The sequence below is a fragment of the Hyla sarda genome, chromosome 9, assembly GCF_029499605.1.
Source record: "Hyla sarda isolate aHylSar1 chromosome 9, aHylSar1.hap1, whole genome shotgun sequence".
In the NCBI taxonomy this organism is placed as follows: domain Eukaryota; kingdom Metazoa; phylum Chordata; class Amphibia; order Anura; family Hylidae; genus Hyla; species Hyla sarda.
The window spans coordinates 12,750,776-12,768,900 of NC_079197.1; the positions used below are offsets into that span (position 1 = coordinate 12,750,776).

The 18,125-nt window shown below is 45.7% G+C and overlaps 1 protein-coding gene across 3 annotated transcripts in view; it reads right to left on the reverse strand.

Annotated features, from left to right (window-relative positions):
- KCND1 (potassium voltage-gated channel subfamily D member 1) overlaps window positions 1-17,852 on the reverse strand; it is a 70,983-nt gene extending 53,131 nt beyond the window's left edge. The window contains exon 1 of one of the 3 annotated variants that reach the window (XM_056540898.1): window positions 17,772-17,852. The gene's annotated coding sequence lies outside the window, so the exon portion shown is untranslated. Of the gene's footprint in view, window positions 1-8,420; window positions 8,539-13,197; window positions 13,306-17,771 lie in introns of those variants that run through there. The other 2 variants (XM_056540897.1, XM_056540896.1) reach the window with 2 other exon arrangements.
- Window positions 17,853-18,125: the final 273 nt, after the last annotated feature.

The following is an 18,125-nucleotide window of genomic DNA, read 5'->3' on the forward strand; positions in this document are numbered from 1 at the left end:
GTCCCACACCCCATGGGTCTAAGCAGTGTGGACACCACAAAAGAGAAGGGGGTCCCACACCCCATGGGTCTAAGCAGTGTGGACACCACAAAGGGGAAGGGGGTCCCACACCCCATGGGTCTAAGCAGTGTGGACACCACAAAGGGGAAGGGGGTCCCACACCCCATGGGTCTAAGCAGTGTGGACACCACAAAGGGGAAGGGGGTCCCACAACCCATGGGTCTAAGCAGCAGTGTGGAAGGGGGTCCCACACCCCATGGGTCTAAGCAGTGTGGACACCACAGAGGGGAAGGGGGTCCAACACCCCATGGGTCTAAGCAGTGTGGACACCACAAAGGGGAAGGGGGTCCCACACCCCATGGGTCTAAGCAGTGTGGACACCACAGAGGGGAAGGGGGTCCCACACCCCATGGGTCTAAGCAGCAGTGTGGAAGGGGGTCCCACACCCCATGGGTCTAAGCAGTGTTGACACCACAAAGGGGAAGGGGTCCAACACCCCATGGGTCTAAGCAGTGTGGACACCACAGAGGGGAAGGGGGTCCAACACCCCATGGGTCTAAGCAGTGTGGACACCACAGAGGGGAAGGGGGTCCCACACCCCATGGGTCTAAGCAGTGTGCACACCACAGAGGGGAAGGGGGTCCCACACCCAATGGGTCTAAGCAGTGTGGACACCACAGAGGGGAAGGGGGTCCCACACCCCATGGGTCTAAGCAGTGTGCACACCACAGAGGGGAAGGGGGTCCCACACCCCATGGGTCTAAGCAGTGTGGACACCACAGAGGGAAAGGGGGTCCCACACCCCATGGGTCTAAGCAGTGTGGACACCACAGAGGGGAAGGGGGTCCCACACCCCATGGGTCTAAGCAGTGTGCACACCACAGAGGGGAAGTGGGTCCCCCACCCCATGGGTCTAAGCAGTGTGGACACCACAAAAGGGAAGGGGGTCCCACACCCCATGGGTCTAAGCAGTGTGGACACCACAGAGGGGAAGGGGGTCCCACACCCCATGGGTCTAAGCAGTGTGCACACCACAGAGGGGAAGTGGGTCCCACACCCCATGGGTCTAAGCAGTGTGGACACCACAAAGGGGAAGGGGGTCCCACACCCCATGGGTCTAAGCAGTGTGCACACCACAGAGGGGAAGGGGGTCCCACACCCCATGGGTCTAAGCAGTGTGCCACCAAGGGCTGTACATCCTGTATGTCTGTGTGTATGGGATGTGGGTATCCTCTGTATATGGGATGTGGATATCCTCTGTGTGTATGGGATGTGGATATCCTCTGTATATGGGATGTGGATATCCTCTGTATATGGGATGTGGATATCCTCTGTATATGGGATGTGGATATCCTCTGTATGTCTGTGTATGGGATGTGGATATCCTCTGTATGTCTGTGTATGGGATGTGGATATCCTCTGTATATGGGATGTGGATATCCTCTGTGTGTATGGGATGTGAATATCCTCCGTATGTCTGTGTATGGGATGTGGATATCCTCTGTATGTCTGTGTATATGGGATGGGGATATCCTCTGTGTGTATGGGATGTGGATATCCTCTGTATGTCAGTATATGTGGGATGTGGATATCCTCTGTATGTCTTTACTATATCCAGGTGCTCTGTACATTATACAGGAGCCCGCAGCACTATATCCAGGTCCTCTGTACATTATACAGGAGCCCGCAGCACTATATCCAGGTCCTCTGTACATTATACAGGAGCCCGCAGCACTATATTCAGGTCCTCTGTACATTATACAGGAGCCCGCAGCAATATATCTAGGTCCTCTGTACATTATACAGGAGCCCGCAGCACTATATCCAGGTGCTCTGTACATTATACAGGAGCCCGCAGCAATATATCTAGGTCCTCTGTACATTATACAGGAGCCCGCAGCACTATATCCAGGTGCTCTGTACATTATACAAGAGCCCGCAGCACTATATCCAGGTGCACTGTACATTATACAGGAGCCCGCAGCACTATATCCAGGTCCTCTGTACATTATACAGGAGCCCGCAGCACTATATCTAGGTGCTCTATACGTTATACAGGAGCCCGCAGCACTATATCCAGGTGCTCTGTACATTATACAGGAGCCCGCAGCACTATATCTAGGGGCTCTATACGTTATACAGGAGCCCGCAGCACTATATCCAGGTCCTCTGTACATTATACAGGAGCCCGCAGCACTATATCCAGGTGCTCTATACGTTATGCAGGAGCCCGCAGCACTATATCCAGGTGCTCTGTACATTATACAGGAGCCCGCAGCACTATATCCAGGTGCTCTGTACATTATACAGGAGCCCGCAGCACTATATCCAGGTGCTCTGTCCATTATACAGGAGCCCGCAGCACTATATCCAGGTGTTCTGTACATTATACAGGAGCCCGCAGCACTATATCCAGGTCCTCTGTATATTATACAGGAGCCCGCAGCACTATATCCAGGTGCTCTGTACATTATACAGGAGCCCGCAGCACTATATCCAGGTGCTCTGTCCATTATACAGGAGCCCGAAGCACTATATCCAGGTGCTCTATACGTTATACAGGAGCCCGCAGCACTATATCCATGTGCTCTGTACATTATACAGGAGCCCGCAGCACTATATCCAGGTGCTCTGTACATTATACAGGAGCCCGCAGCACTATATCCAGGTGCTCTGTACATTATACAGGAGCCCGCAGCACTATATCCAGGTCCTCTGTACATTATACAGGAGCCCGCAGCACTATATCCAGGTGCTCTGTACATTATACAGGAGCCCGCAGCACTATATCCAGGTGCTCTGTACATTATACAGGAGCCCGCAGCACTATATCCAGGTGCTCTGTCCATTATACAGGAGCCCGCAAAACTATATCCAGGTGTTCTGTACATTATACAGGAGCCCGCAGCACTATATCCAGGTCCTCTGTATATTATACAGGAGCCCGCAGCACTATATCCAGGTGCTCTGTACATTATACAGGAGCCCGCAGCACTATATCCAGGTGCTCTGTCCATTATACAGGAGCCCGAAGCACTATATCCAGGTGCTCTATACGTTATACAGGAGCCCGCAGCACTATATCCAGGTGCTCTGTACATTATACAGGAGCCCGCAGCACTATATCCAGGTGCTCTGTACATTATAAAGGAGCCAGCAGCACTATATCCAGGTGTTCTGTACATTATACAGGAGCCCGCAGCACTATATCCAGGTCCTCTGTATATTATACAGGAGCCCGCAGCACTATATCCAGGTGTTCTGTACATTATACAGGAGCCCGCAGCACTATATCCAGGTCCTCTGTATATTAAACAGGAGCCCGCAGCACTATATCCAGGTACTCTGTACATTATACAGGAGCCCGCAGCACTAGATCCAGGTCCTCTGTATATTATAGAGGAGCCCGCAGCACTATATCCAGGTGTTCTGTACATTATATAGGAGCCCGCAGCACTATATCCAGGTGCTCTGTACATTATACAGGAGCCCGCAGCACTATATCCAGGTGCTCTGTACATTATACAGGAGCCCGCAGCACTATATCCAGGTCCTCTGTACATTATACAGGAGCCCGCAGCACTATATCCAGGTGCTCTGTACATTATACAGGAGCCCGCAGCACTATATCCAGGTGCTCTGTACATTATACAGGAGCCCGCAGCACTATATCCAGGTGCTCTGTACATTATACAGGAGCCCGCAGCACTATATCCAGGTGTTCTGTACATTATATAGGAGCCCGCAGCACTATATCCAGGTGCTCTGTACATTATACAGGAGCCCGCAGCACTATATCTAGGTGCTCTGTACATTATACAGGAGCCCGTAGCACTATATCCAGGTGCTCTGTACATTATACAGGAGCCCGCAGCACTATATCCAGGTGCTCTGTACATTATACAGGAGCCCGCAGCACTATATCCAGGTGTTCTGTACATTATATAGGAGCCCGCAGCACTATATCCAGGTGCTCTGTACATTATACAGGAGCCCGCAGCACTATATCTAGGTGCTCTGTACATTATACAGGAGCCCGTAGCACTATATCCAGGTGCTCTGTACATTATACAGGAGCCCGCAGCACTATATCTAGGTGCTATGTACATTATACAGGAGCACGCAGCACTATATCCAGGTGCTCTGTACATTATACAGGAGCCCGCAGCACTATATCCAGGTGCTCTGTACATTATACAGGAGCCCGCAGCACTATATCCAGGTGCTCTGTACATTATACAGGAGCCTGTAGCACTATATCCAGGTGCTCTGTACATTATACAGGAGCCCGCAGCACTATATCTAGGTGCTATGTACATTATACAGGAGCACGCAGCACTATATCCAGGTGCTCTGTACATTATCTGCATTGTGCTGTTATTCCAGGGTTTAATACGTTGCGGCTTTTCCCATTACTGGTGTCCAGGAGGATTCGGTAGATTCCTGTGCACACTGCTCCTTCTCTGGACACTTCTCTGCATCTTATTGATCTCCTCGAGTGCTGAGTCCCAAGATACCGGAGGTAATGGGGATCCATTCACACACGGCTCTGCAGGGATTCTCGTAAACACAATGCCCTGCTGCAGACACATACGAGCTGGCACTGCCAGTGTGTCCTCCTGTAATAGCTGTCTGCTCTGTGCAGTGCCATGCTGCCCTGCATAGATCATTTATATAACACATATTCATCACCCTGTGCACTGCACCCAGCACTGCATTACAGACATGAACCACTATGACAAGCACGTCCTCTGCTGCCTGTATGCCAGCTGTCTCTGCCAGCTCTCCACCAACAGTGCCTGCTGTCCACCAGGTGTTCCTAGGTTCTCCATACTGACAGTCACAATCAGGTTTCCATTAACAGTCCTGCCCTACTCTCCACAGTCGTCCCTGACAGCTCTCCACCAGCTGTCCTCCTGTATCCCACCATCTGTATCTACCTGTCCTCCTGTATCCCACCATCTGTATCTACCTGTCCTCCTGTATCCCACCATCTGTATCTACCTGTCCTCCTGTATCCCACCATCTGTATCTACCTGTCCTCCTGTATCCCACCATCTGTATCTACCTGTCCTCCTGTATCCCACCATCTGTATCTACCTGTCCTCCTGTATCCCACCATCTGTATCTACCTGTCCTCCTGTATCCCACCATCTGTATCTACCTGTCCTCCTGTATCCCACCATATGTATCTACCTGTCCTCCTGTATCCCACCATCTGTATCTACCTGTCCTCCTGTATCCCACCATCTGTATCTACCTGTTCTCCATCATAGGTCTCAGTCTGCTGTCCCTCACAGGTCTCTATCAAGGCTCCTTCAGATGTCTTAACTAGAGATCCATCAGATGTCTAAACTAGAGATCCATCAGATGTCTAAACTAGAGGTCCATCAGATGTCTTAACTAGAGGTCCATCAGATGTCTTAACTAGAGGTCCATCAGATGTCTTAACTAGAGGTCCATCAGATGTCTTAACTAGAGGTCCATCAGATGTCTAAACTAGAGGTCCATCAGATATCTAAACTAGAGGTCCATCAGATGTCTAAACTAGAGGTCCATCAGATGTCTAAACTAGAGGTCCATCAGATGTCTAAACTAGTGGTCCATCAGATGTCCAAACTAGTGGTCCATCAGATGTCCAAACTAGTGGTCCATCAGATGTCTAAACTAGTGGTCCATCAGATGTCCAAACTAGTGGTCCATCAGATGTCTAAACTAGAGGTCCATCAGATGACTAAACTAGAGGTCCATCAGATATCTAAACTAGAGGTCCATCAGATATCTAAACTAGAGGTCCATCAGATGTCTAAACTAGAGGTCCATCAGATGTCTAAACTAGAGGTCCATCAGATGTCTAAACTAGAGGTCCATCAGATGTCTAAACTAGAGGTCCATCAGATGTCTAAACTAGTGGTCCATCAGATGTCTAAACTAGAGGTCCATCAGATGTCTAAACTAGAGGTCCATCAGATGTCTAAACTAGAGGTCCATCAGATGACTAAACTAGAGGTCCATCAGATGACTAAACTAGAGGTCCATCAGATATCTAAACTAGAGGTCCATCAGATATCTAAACTAGAGGTCCATCAGATGTCTAAACTAGAGGTCCATCAGATGTCTAAACTAGAGGTCCATCAGATGTCTAAACTAGAGGTCCATCAGATGTCTAAACTAGAGGTCCATCAGATGTCTAAACTAGTGGTCCATCAGATGTCTAAACTAGAGGTCCATCAGATGTCTAAACTAGAGGTCCATCAGATGTCTAAACTAGAGGTCCATCAGATATCTAAACTAGAGGTCCATCAGATGTCTAAACTAGAGGTCCATCAGATGTCTAAACTAGAGGGCCATCAGATGTCTAAACTAGTGGTCCATCAGATGTCTAAACTAGAGGTCCATCAGATGTCTAAACTAGTGGTCCATCAGATGTCTAAACTAGAGGTCCATCAGATGTCTAAACTAGAGGTCCATCAGATGTCTAAACTAGAGGTCCATCAGATGTCCAAACTAGTGGTCCATCAGATGTCCAAACTAGTGGTCCATCAGATGTCCAAACTAGTGGTCCATCAGATGTCTAAACTAGTGGTCCATCAGATGTCTAAACTAGTGGTCCATCAGATGTCCAAACTAGTGGTCAATCAGATGTCTAAACTAGAGGTCCATCAGATGACTAAACTAGAGGTCCATCAGATATCTAAACTAGAGGTCCATCAGATGTCTAAACTAGAGGTCCATCAGATGTCTAAACTAGAGGTCCATCAGATGTCTAAACTAGAGGTCCATCAGATGTCTAAACTAGAGGTCCATCAGATGTCTAAACTAGAGGTCCATCAGATGTCTAAACTAGAGGTCCATCAGATGTTTAAACTAGAGGTCCATCAGATGTTTAAACTAGAGGTCCATCAGATGTCTTAGCCTGTTCTTAACTAGAAGTCTCCATTAGATTTCCCTGGAGCTCAATATCCAGGAGCGGGTACTAACACCTGCCCAGGGCTCATGTCCTACAGGAACACATGGGAACAGAGTTTCTGCACTTTTTCCACAGCACAGAAACACTGTTCCCATTAGCAGAAGCCCTGCCGAACCAGTCCTTGGGTGGAAATCTTGGGTCAGTTCCCACACTTTTTTCCCCCAGGACTTGACCCCTGCACCTGCCCATCACCCGCTCTCCACCATCAGTCCTCATCTCCTCTATACATGAACTTATCAGCAGTTTTCTCCCAGATGCCCCTTCCTGGACCTTTGCCGGTCTTCTCCACTGACTCTATGGTTCCTTCTGTATACTCACATACAATCCACAGTCTTTACATTACTCGGCAGCAGTCTCTCTACCTCTGTGCTTCCCAACCAGGGTGCCTCCAGCTGTTGCAAAACTACAACTCCCAGCATGCTGGGAGTTGTAGTTTTGCAAGAGCTGGAGGCACCCTGGTTGGGAAACACTAGCCTATAAACATAGCTTCAGTGCCCATTTTAGACATAGCATTTGTTAGGTGAAGATCTCTGTGAGGGACAGTGAGCAGTGACAACACAGATAGAAGTAGGAGCACACATATAATTGTAGTAAAGCAGCATAGAGCATTCTCCATCTATTCTGTTTTAATTGGAAGTTGTAGTTTTGCAACAGCTGGAGGCACCCTGGTTGGGAAGCACTGCTCTACCTGTTCTTCACCAGATGTTTATGTCTTCCTGTACCAGTCCATATAGGCTATAATCCAGTAGCCTACATTATCAGCTACCTCCCAGTTCCCCACCATCAGTGACCGCAGGTCTCCATCAGTAGTCCCTAATCTTATGCCTCCGTTCCCCAGCCCTCTTCTGTCTCCATCCCTCTGTTTTCCACCAGCAGTGCAGTCCTTCTCTGTTCTCCATCAGCAGCCTGTCTCTGTTCCCTGTCAACAGTCCCCTCTGCTGCACACCAGCAGGACCCATCTATTCACCAGTCCTTGTTCCTCCACGTGCATTGTTACCTGCAGTCCCATTCTGATCTCCACCATCAGTCCCTATTTGTCACCTGCAGTTCCTCTTCTGATCGCCTCCAGTAGTTCCTCTTCTGATCCCCACCAGCATTCCCCTTTTTGTCACTACTAGCAATCCTACTAGCTCTTTCTCAGCGAGCAGTCCTTTTCTGATCTCTATCATCTGTCCCTATTGCCACCTGCAGCCCCCATTGATTCCCACCAGCAATCCCCTTGTTTCACCAACAGCAGTCCATAGTGTCACCTACAGCCTCCTATTAACCTCTACCAGCAGTCCCTATTGCCACCTGCAGCCCCCCATTGCTCTCCACCAACAGTCCCTATTGCCACCTGCAGCCCCCATAGTTCCCCACCAGCAGTCCTTGTTTCTTCAGCAGTAGTCCCTATTGCCACCCGCAGTCTCTGCCCCAGCAGCAGTGCCTTGTATCCGGGTGCAGTCCTTACCTGGACTCCATGAGTGGTCCCTCTCCACAGTGGTCCAGCAGAGATACAGTGGTCACCCCGGGGCTGCCTCCTTCATCTCAGCGCCTGGATTAGGAGAATTCCCCCTCCTCCCTCCATCCCTCCTCCTCCATCCTCACTCCCTTCTTCTCATCTCTTAATCGTTCTGCAGGAGGAGGGACCTGGCGGAGGCTCCAGCACTGATGCCAGGGAATAGTGGGTGCAAGTATTGGGGAGTGCATGGGGCATTAACCCCTGATTTGCCGTGCTGTAGCCTGCCACAAAGGGACTGCAATGGGTATTAACCCCTACATTGCGGCAACACTGATTTCAGCCATGGGAAGCAGGAGAGCAATGTTAACCTCTGCACTGCAGCACTGGAGCAGATGTGGGAACGGGAGGGCAGCATTAACTGGGGGGCATAGGAAATAGGAGGCATAGGGGATAGGGGGCATTAACTGGGGGCATAGGGGATAGGTGGCATTAACTGGGGGCATAGGGGATAGATGGCATTAACTGGGGGGCATAGGGGATAGGTGGCATTAACTGGGGGCATAGGGGATAGGGGGCATTAACTGGGGGCATAGGGGATAGGGGCATTAACTGGGGGGCATAGGGAATAGGGGGGATAGGTGGCATTTACTGGGAGGCATAGGGGTTAGGTGGCATCAACTGGGGGGGCATAGGGGATAGGTGGCATTAACTGGGGGGCATAGGGGATAATTGGCACTAACTGGGTGCATAGGGCATGGGTGGCATTAACTGGGGGGGCATAGGGGCTAGGTGGCATTAACTGGGTGCATAGGGGATAGGTGGCATTAACTGGGAGGCATAGGGAATAGGTGGCATTAACTGGGAGACATAGGGGATAGATGGCATTAACTGGGAGGCATAGGGAATAGGTGGCATTAACTGGGGGCATAGGAAATAGATGGCATTAACTGGGAGGCATAGGGGATAGGTGGCATTAACTGGGAGGCATAGAGAATAAGTGGCATTAACTGGGAGGCATAGGGGATAAGTGGCATTAACTGGGGGCATAGGAAATATGTGGCATTAACTGGGGGCATAGGGAATAGGTGGCATTACCTGGGGGCATAGGAAATAGGTGGCATTAACTGGGGCATAGGGAATAGGTGGCATTAACTGGGGACATAGGGAATAGGTGGCATTAACTGGGGACATAGGGAATAGGTGGCATTAACTGGAGGCATAGGGGATAGATGGCATTAACTGGGAGGCATAGGGGATAGGTGGCATTAACTGGAGGCATAGGGGATAGGTGGCATTAACTGGAGGCATAGGGGATAGGTGGCATCAGAGCACTCACTCACTGCTTCACTGCAGAATCAGGAGCAGATCCAGTGAGATGATGGGAGTAGTGATCCCTGTCCTACAAGTTCTGCAACACTAGAGCCAAAAAAGGGAACAACATGTATTAACCCCTGCAGTGCAGGACTGGAGAAACATTTAGGGGATGGCAGTGTTAACCCCTGCAGTGCAGAACTGGAGTCACATTCAGAGGATGGCAGTGTTAACCCCTGCAGTGCAGAACTGGAGTCACATTCAGAGGATGGCAGTGTTAACCCCTGCAGTGCAGAACTGTGGATTTGTGGACTATGTTATGTGGATTTCAAATTTACATAATCTGCCACTAGATGAACTATAACACCGACTCAGAATGTGTCTCAGAATTGATAGAATGTGAATTTCATCCCCAAATCCAAGAAAAAATCTGTGTGAATGCACATGAAAGAGAAAGCAAAGAAGGCTGAGAGAATAATTCCATGTACAGCTGGTATAAGTTATATATCTCCTGTATATAATGATATGGACCATGCTGGTATAACCTGGGTATATACTGTATATAATTATATATGTACAGCTGGTATAAGTTATATATCTCCTGTATATAATGATATGGACCATGCTGGTATAGCCTGGGTATATACTGTATATAATATATATGTACAGCTGGTATAAGTTATATATCTCCTGTATATAGTGATATGGACCATGCTGGTATAACCTGGGTATATACTGTATATAATATATATGCACAGCTGGTATAAGTTATATATATCCTGAATATAGTGATATGGACCATGCTGGTATAACCTGGTATATACTGTATATAATTATATATGTACAGCTGGTATAAGTTATATATCTCCTGTATATAGTGATATGGACCATGCTGGTATAACCTGGATATATACTATATATAATTATATATGTACAGCTGGTATAAGTTATATATCTCCTGTATATAGTGATATGGACCATGCTGGTATAACCTGGGTATATACTGTATATAATTATATATGTACAGCTGGTATAAGTTATATATCTCCTGTATATAGTGATAGGGACCATGCTGGTATAACCTGGTATATACTGTATATAATTATATATGTACAGCTGGTATAAGTTATATTTCTCCTGTATATAGTGATATGGACCATGCTGGTATAACCTGGTATATACTGTATATAATATATATGTACAGCTGGTATAAGTTATATATCTCCTGTATATAGTGATATAGGCCATGCTGGTATAACCTGGGTATATACTGTATATAATATATATGCACAGCTGGTATAAGTTATATATCTCCTGTATATAGTGATATGGATTACATATGTTTCCATAGTAGCGGCTGTCTCTTTACCACATGTAGGTTGTTACCTATCACACATTTAGTGTATCGGTAATGTAACGTTTGGAGTTATCTCGCCTTCCTTCGGTGATGTAGCGATTTCCTGTCTCGCCTCTTGCGCAGGCCTTGAGTAATTGTGTCTTGTCTACGGCCTTGTCCTGTTTCGTGTGATGGCCTGACCTGCTCTGAATTGCAAATGTGCAGCGTGTAAGGTTAGCCCGGGCTGCACTGGGGTAATAAGCTTCAGGTCAATGAGCTGCGGGTCTTCGCCCCCTCCGTCATACGCTGCCGTACCTTAATTAAAAATCTTTATGGGAATGAGACGTGGGCATGTGACACCTACTTAGTTGCAGAACTACAACTCCCAGCATGCCTGGAGAGGCACAGGTTGAACACCACGGTTATAGAACAACAATTCAATGTTTGATTTCCAGGGTTTCCCAACCAGGGTGCCTCCAGCTGTTGTAAAACTACGACTCCCAGCATGCCCGGACAGCCGTTGGCTGTCCGGGCATGCTGGGAGTTGTAGTTTTACAACATCTGGAGTCGGCCTGGTTGGGTAACCCTGCTTACAGATACGCAGCGCTAAAAGCGTCTTATAAAGGCTTACTTTATTCCTTTCTTAAAGTGGTTGTCCAAATTGAAGGGTCAGGTGTTTGATTATAACAGCTGGTCTCCAAGCATGCTGGGAGTTGTAGTTTTACAATGGCTGGAGACACCCTGGTTGGTTACCCCTGGTTAGAGATACACACTGCTAAAAGCATCTTATAGAAGATAACCTTCCTGATTTATTAAAAGGGGTTATCCAAATTAAAGGGTCAGGTGTTTGATTATTGCAGCTGGTCACCTAATGAAAGTGGCTGTCCGGGCATGCTGGGAGTTGTAGTTTTACAACAGCTGGAGGCGACTTGGTTGGGTAACCCCACTTACAGGTACGCAGCGCTAAAAGCGTCTTATAAAGGCTTACTTTATTCCTTTCTTAAAGTGGATGTCCAAATTAAAGGGTCAGGTGTTTGATTATTACAGCTGGTCTCCAAACATGCTGGGAGTTGTAGTTTTACAATGGCTGGAGACACCCTGTTTGGGTACCCCAGCTTAGAGATACACAGTGCTAAAAGCATCTTATAGAAGATAGCCTTCCTGATTTATTAAAAGGGGTTGTCCAAATTAAAGGGTCAGGTGTTTGATTATTGCAGCTGGTCACCTAATGAAAGTGGCTGTCTGGGCATGCTGGGAGTTGTAGTTTTACAACAGCTGGAGGCAGCGCTAAAAGTGTCTTATAGAAGCTTACCTTTCTCCTTTCTCAAAGGGGTTGTCCAAATGAAAGGGTCAGGTGTTTGATTATTACAGCTAAACCCAATGCTCTACACATGGTTAAAGTGCGGGTGAACCTAAAAAAATGATGTATCACTCACTATGATCCATGATCCTGTTAAGCCTCCATTGCTAATATTCAAATATGCTCCTTTGCGCAATGTAGGCGGGAGCCAGCATTCCGAGTTTCCCTGTCTCCGCCCCCTCTGCCGCTCTATGCCTGGCCATCCCTGAATATGCATATCCTCATCAGAGTGGTCACGTCTAATAAGTTCATCTGGGTGACCTCCAGCACCAGCAGCCTAATGTCCTAGATGACCAGGTGCAGTGATCAGACTCCACACCCCCTCTCTGCAAAGCCAGAGGAATTATGGGAAATATAGGCAACATTATCAAGTAATTTCAGATTTGCAATCACGGGGCCTATGCGAGTGTTCACACATTTTAACTGCAGTTTAGCTGTTTTTGCAGCAGTTTTCCAAAATTATGGTAAAATTTTCTATTTTTTGCCATATTTTGCATAAATGGTGTACCATATCATTTTTGCCATGGTATTGGGAAAATCACATCAAAAAAATAACAACAAAAAAACAGTAAAGAAACACAATGTGCGAACATACATGGCCTAGGGGAGGTTTATCACTACCGCCATGTTTCCCCTAAAATAAGACGTAGCCATAAAATAAGCCATAACAGCAGTTCTATCTGTAGGCCTAATATAAGCCACACCCCCAAAAATAAGGTATGATGGTGGGCGTGGCTTATTGAAGCTAATGAAGAAGGACAGCCCTTCTTGACAGGTACCGTACCATAGGGATTTCCTTGCAGCAGCGACAGCGGATCCCATGTCCCAGCTGATCCCAGGACGGCAGCTGATCAGCGGGACGTGACTTCTGTCCAGCGGTGGCGGCGGGTCCCGGGATGGCAGCTGACGTGCAGGGCGTGAAGACGTCTTCTGAAAATAAGCCATGGTGTGTCTTTTTTAAGAAAAAAAAATATAAGACAGTGTTTTATTTTTGGGGAAACACGATATATGTCCTGATCCCATAGAGATAGCAGCAGTATACAGATAGAGCTGGAGGGGAAGTGTATAACTACTATATATCCTGATCACAGAGATAGCAGCAGTATACAGATAGAGCTGGAGGGGAAGTGTATAACTACTATATATCCTGATCACATAGAGATAGCAGCAGTATACAGATAGAGCTGGAGGGGAAGTGTATAACTACTATATATCCTGATCACATAGAGATAACAGCAGTATACAGATAGAGCTGGAGGGGAAGTGTATAACTACTATATATCCTGATCACATAGAGATAGCAGCAGTATACAGATAGAGCTGGAGGGTAAGTGTATAACTACTATATATCCTGATCCCATAGAGATAGCAGCAGTATACAGATAGAGCTGGAGGGGAAGTGTATAACTACTATATATCCTGATCACAGAGATAGCAGCAGTATACAGATAGAGCTGGAGGGGAAGTGTATAACTACTATATATCCTGATCACATAGAGATAGCAGCAGTATACAGATAGAGCTGGAGGGGAAGTGTATAACTACTATATATCCTGATCACATAGAGATAACAGCAGTATACAGATAGAGCTGGAGGGGAAGTGTATAACTACTATATATCCTGATCACATAGAGATAGCAGCAGTATACAGATAGAGCTGGAGGGTAAGTGTATAACTACTATATATCCTGATCCCATAGAGATAGCAGCAGTATACAGATAGAGCTGGAGGGGAAGTGTATAACTACTATATATACTGATCACAGAGATAGCAGCAGTATACAGATAGAGCTGGAGGGGAAGTGTATAACTACTATATATCCTGATCACATAGAGATAGCAGCAGTATACAGATAGAGCTGGAGGGGAAGTGTATAACTACTATATATCCTGATCACATAGAGATAACAGCAGTATACAGATAGAGCTGGAGGGGAAGTGTATAACTACTATATATCCTGATCACATAGAGATAGCAGCAGTATACAGATAGAGCTGGAGGGTAAGTGTATAACTACTATATATCCTGATCCCATAGAGATAGCAGCAGTATACAGATAGAGCTGGAGGGGAGGAGTATAACTACTATATATATCCTGATCCCATAGAGATAGCAGCAGTATACAGATAGAGCCAGAGGGGAGGTGTATAAGTATTATATATCCTTGTAACATTATTTTTATATCCTGATCTTATAAAGAAAGTAGATGGAGCTGAGTGGGAGGGGTCTGGGATCTTGGAGGAGGGATCGGGTAGGGGATGATGTCATCCTTTAGTCCACAGAAATTCATGACCCAAGTCTGACATCCTGTCACTCCCATTTAGCAAAGTAACTTTTTTTTAATCATATTGGTGATCACATGACCAAGTTACAGTAATGAAACACATGGATGCAGCTGTGCTGGAATAAAACAATTTTTTGTTGTTGTTGTGCTGTACATTTTATGGTAGAATAAAAAGTGTCATTACAAAGTACAGTTGGTCACACAAAAAACAAGCCCTCGTATGGGTCTGTAAAGGGAAAAATAAGAGTTATGGCTCTTAAAAGACTAGAAGGAAAAAAACAAAAACACAAAAATGAAAATTGGCTGCATCCTCGAGGGGTTAATAAACTCTAAAATATATAGAACACTAAGGGGTTATTCACACGATGGGATTTCCGCTTGCGGAATTCCAACGCAAATTAAAGCTCATAGACTTATATGGGATTCCGCACTCCCATTCACAATTTTGAAATTCCGCTGTGTGAAAAGACCCTTTAAAGGGGTACTCCAGTTGAATTATTTTTTTTTTTAAATCAACTGGTGGCAGAAAGTTAAACAGATTTGTAAATTACTTCTATAAAAAAAATCTTAATCCTTCCAGTACTTATTAGCTTCTGAATACTACAGAGGAAATTATTTTCTTTTTGGAACACAGAGCTCTCTGATGACATCACGAGCACAGTGCTCTCTGCTGACACCTCTGTCCATTTTAGCAACTGTCCAGAGCAGCATATGTTTGCTATGGGGATTTTCTCCTACTCTGGACAGTTGGACAGAGATGTAGAAGTAATTTACAAATCTGTTTAACTTTCTGGCACCAGATTTAAAAAAAATAAAATAAAAGTTTTCCACCGGAGTACCCCTTTAATGGTTAAATAAATAAAATGTAAAAAAATCCCAATTCTGGCTTTAGAATTGCCAGTAGAACAAGCCTCAGTTTTGCCCCTGACTGAAGCTTCATTTTGGGATGTTTGTGGTGCACAGAGGAGCCGTTCCCCGCAGCGTCTTCTCTGCCATTAGCTGCGCATTTTTTATAGCAAATTATGGCGCTGAGTAATGTCCCCCTCCAGCAAGAAGAGGGAAACGTTACATTTAATATAACAAGAAGCAAAAAAAAAAAAAAAAAGTGTCACACTGCGTCTGTTCTGCGCGGAGATGAAGGACGGGAGGTTTATACATTCACCGGAATAATTAGAGGAAAAGGAAAACTGTAATTATAGGAAAGAGATTGAGCTGGGAGTGAGAAGACAAACACACTGCGGCTACAATCTACAACACATTCAATTACTCCGCATTTAAACAACCACTCCGGGGGGTTTATTTATTTTTGCCCCATATTATGCACACTCACCATCACTAGTCATACGGCCATCTGTTTCATAATAGAGCAGCTGCATCTATGTGTTTCATTACTGTAACTGGGTCATGTGGTCACCAGTTTGACTTAAAAAAAGTTAATGCTTAATGTGTCAGAGTCATGCATCAGCTAACATATCCAGTGAACTACACAATGGCATAATCCCCTATCAGACCCCTCCCCACCCAGTACTGTATGCTGCTGCTATCGCTATGCGATCAGGATATATAGTAGTTATACACCTCCCCTATAGCTCTATCTGTATACTGCTGCTGCTATTGCTATGGGATCAGGATATATAGTAGTTATACACCTCCCCTATAGCTCTATTGGTATACTGCTGCTGCTATCTCTATGGGATCAAGATATATAGTAGTTATACACCTCCCCTCCAGCTCGATCTGTATACTGCTGCTGCTATCGCTATGGGATCAGGATATATAGTAGTTATACCCCTCCAGCTCTATCTGTATACTGCTGCTGCTGCTATCTCTATGGGATCAGGCTATATAGTAGTTGTACATCTCCCCTCCAGATTTATCTTTATACTGCTGCTATCTCTATGGGATCAGGATATATAGTAGTTATACACCTCCCCTACAGCTCTATCTGTATACTGCTGCTATCTCTATGGGATCAGTATATATAGTAGTTATACACCTCCCCTCCAGCTCTATTTGTATACTGCTGCTATCTCTATGGGATCAGAATATATACTAGTTATACACCTCCTCTCCAGCTCTATCTGTATATTGCTGCTATCTCAATGGGATTAGGATATATAGTAGTTATACACCTCCCCTCCAGCTCTATCTGTATACTGCTGCTATCTCTATGGGGTCAGGATATATATGTTACAGTGGGGCAAAAAAGTATTTAGTCAGCCACCAATTGTACAAGTTCTCCCACTTATAAAGATGAGGCTGTCATTTCCATCATAGGTTATAACCTCAACTATGAGACAGAATAAGAAAAAAATCCATAAAATCTCATTGTCTGATTTTTAAAGAATTAATTTGGAAATTATGGTGGAAAATAAGTATTTGGTCAATAACAAAAGTTCCTCTCAATACTTTGTCATATCCCCTTTGGTGGGAAAGGAAGAGGTCAAACGTTTTCTGTCTTCACAAGGTTCTCACACACTGTTGCTGGTATTTTGGCCCATTCCTCCATGCAGATCTCCTCTAGAGCAGTGATGTTTTGGGGCTGTCGCTGGACAACATGAACTTTCAACTCCCTCCAAAGGTTTTCTATGGGGTTGAGATCTGGAGACTGGCTAGGCCACTCCAGGACCTTGAAATGCTTCTTATGAAGTTTGTTTCCTTCGTTGCCTGGGCGGTATTTTTGGGATCATTGTCATGCTGAAAGACCCAGCCACGTTTAATCTTCAATGCTCTTGCTAATGGAAGGAGGTTTTCACTCAAAATCTCACGACACATGGCCCCATTCATTCTTTCCTTAAAGGGGTACTCCACCCCAAGACATCTTATCCCGAAGGATAGGGGGATAAGATGTCTGATCGCGGGGGTTCCGCAATATAGCATTAGCCTAGAGCGCCCAGGGGATGATGTATTATGGGAGGGGGCATGGCTGGGGGGCAATAGATTTCTGCCCCTTTCAGATCTGAACAAATTTCATCTTTTTTTTGTTGTAAAATAAACTCCTTTTGAAATCTGTTTATTTCTAGGTCTTCCTATTACGTTCTTATTAATAAAGACCTTATTTACTTACTGTTTTGGTTGAAATTCTTTTTTGTTTCACGACACGTGGATTTTTTTCCCATTTTAGTCCCTTGGACAAGTAGTTTTTGTTTTTTATTTCCTCACCCCTGTGTCTCACACTTGCTCTGAGGTGGGTTACCATGGCAACATCAGCAGTCCTGTCATGTGACTTTCCCTCTAATGAATGCTTCTCCATTGGTGGAGGTCACCTGACAGGAAGTCCTTACAAAGTTCTGTTGCCATTACCATGGCAACCCCAGAGCAAGCACAATATATTCACAAATTGTTGGAGAGAAACAGCGAAACATTTTTACACTGCAATCTATTGAGCTACACACCAAGTCCAGTAAATATCTATCAGCTT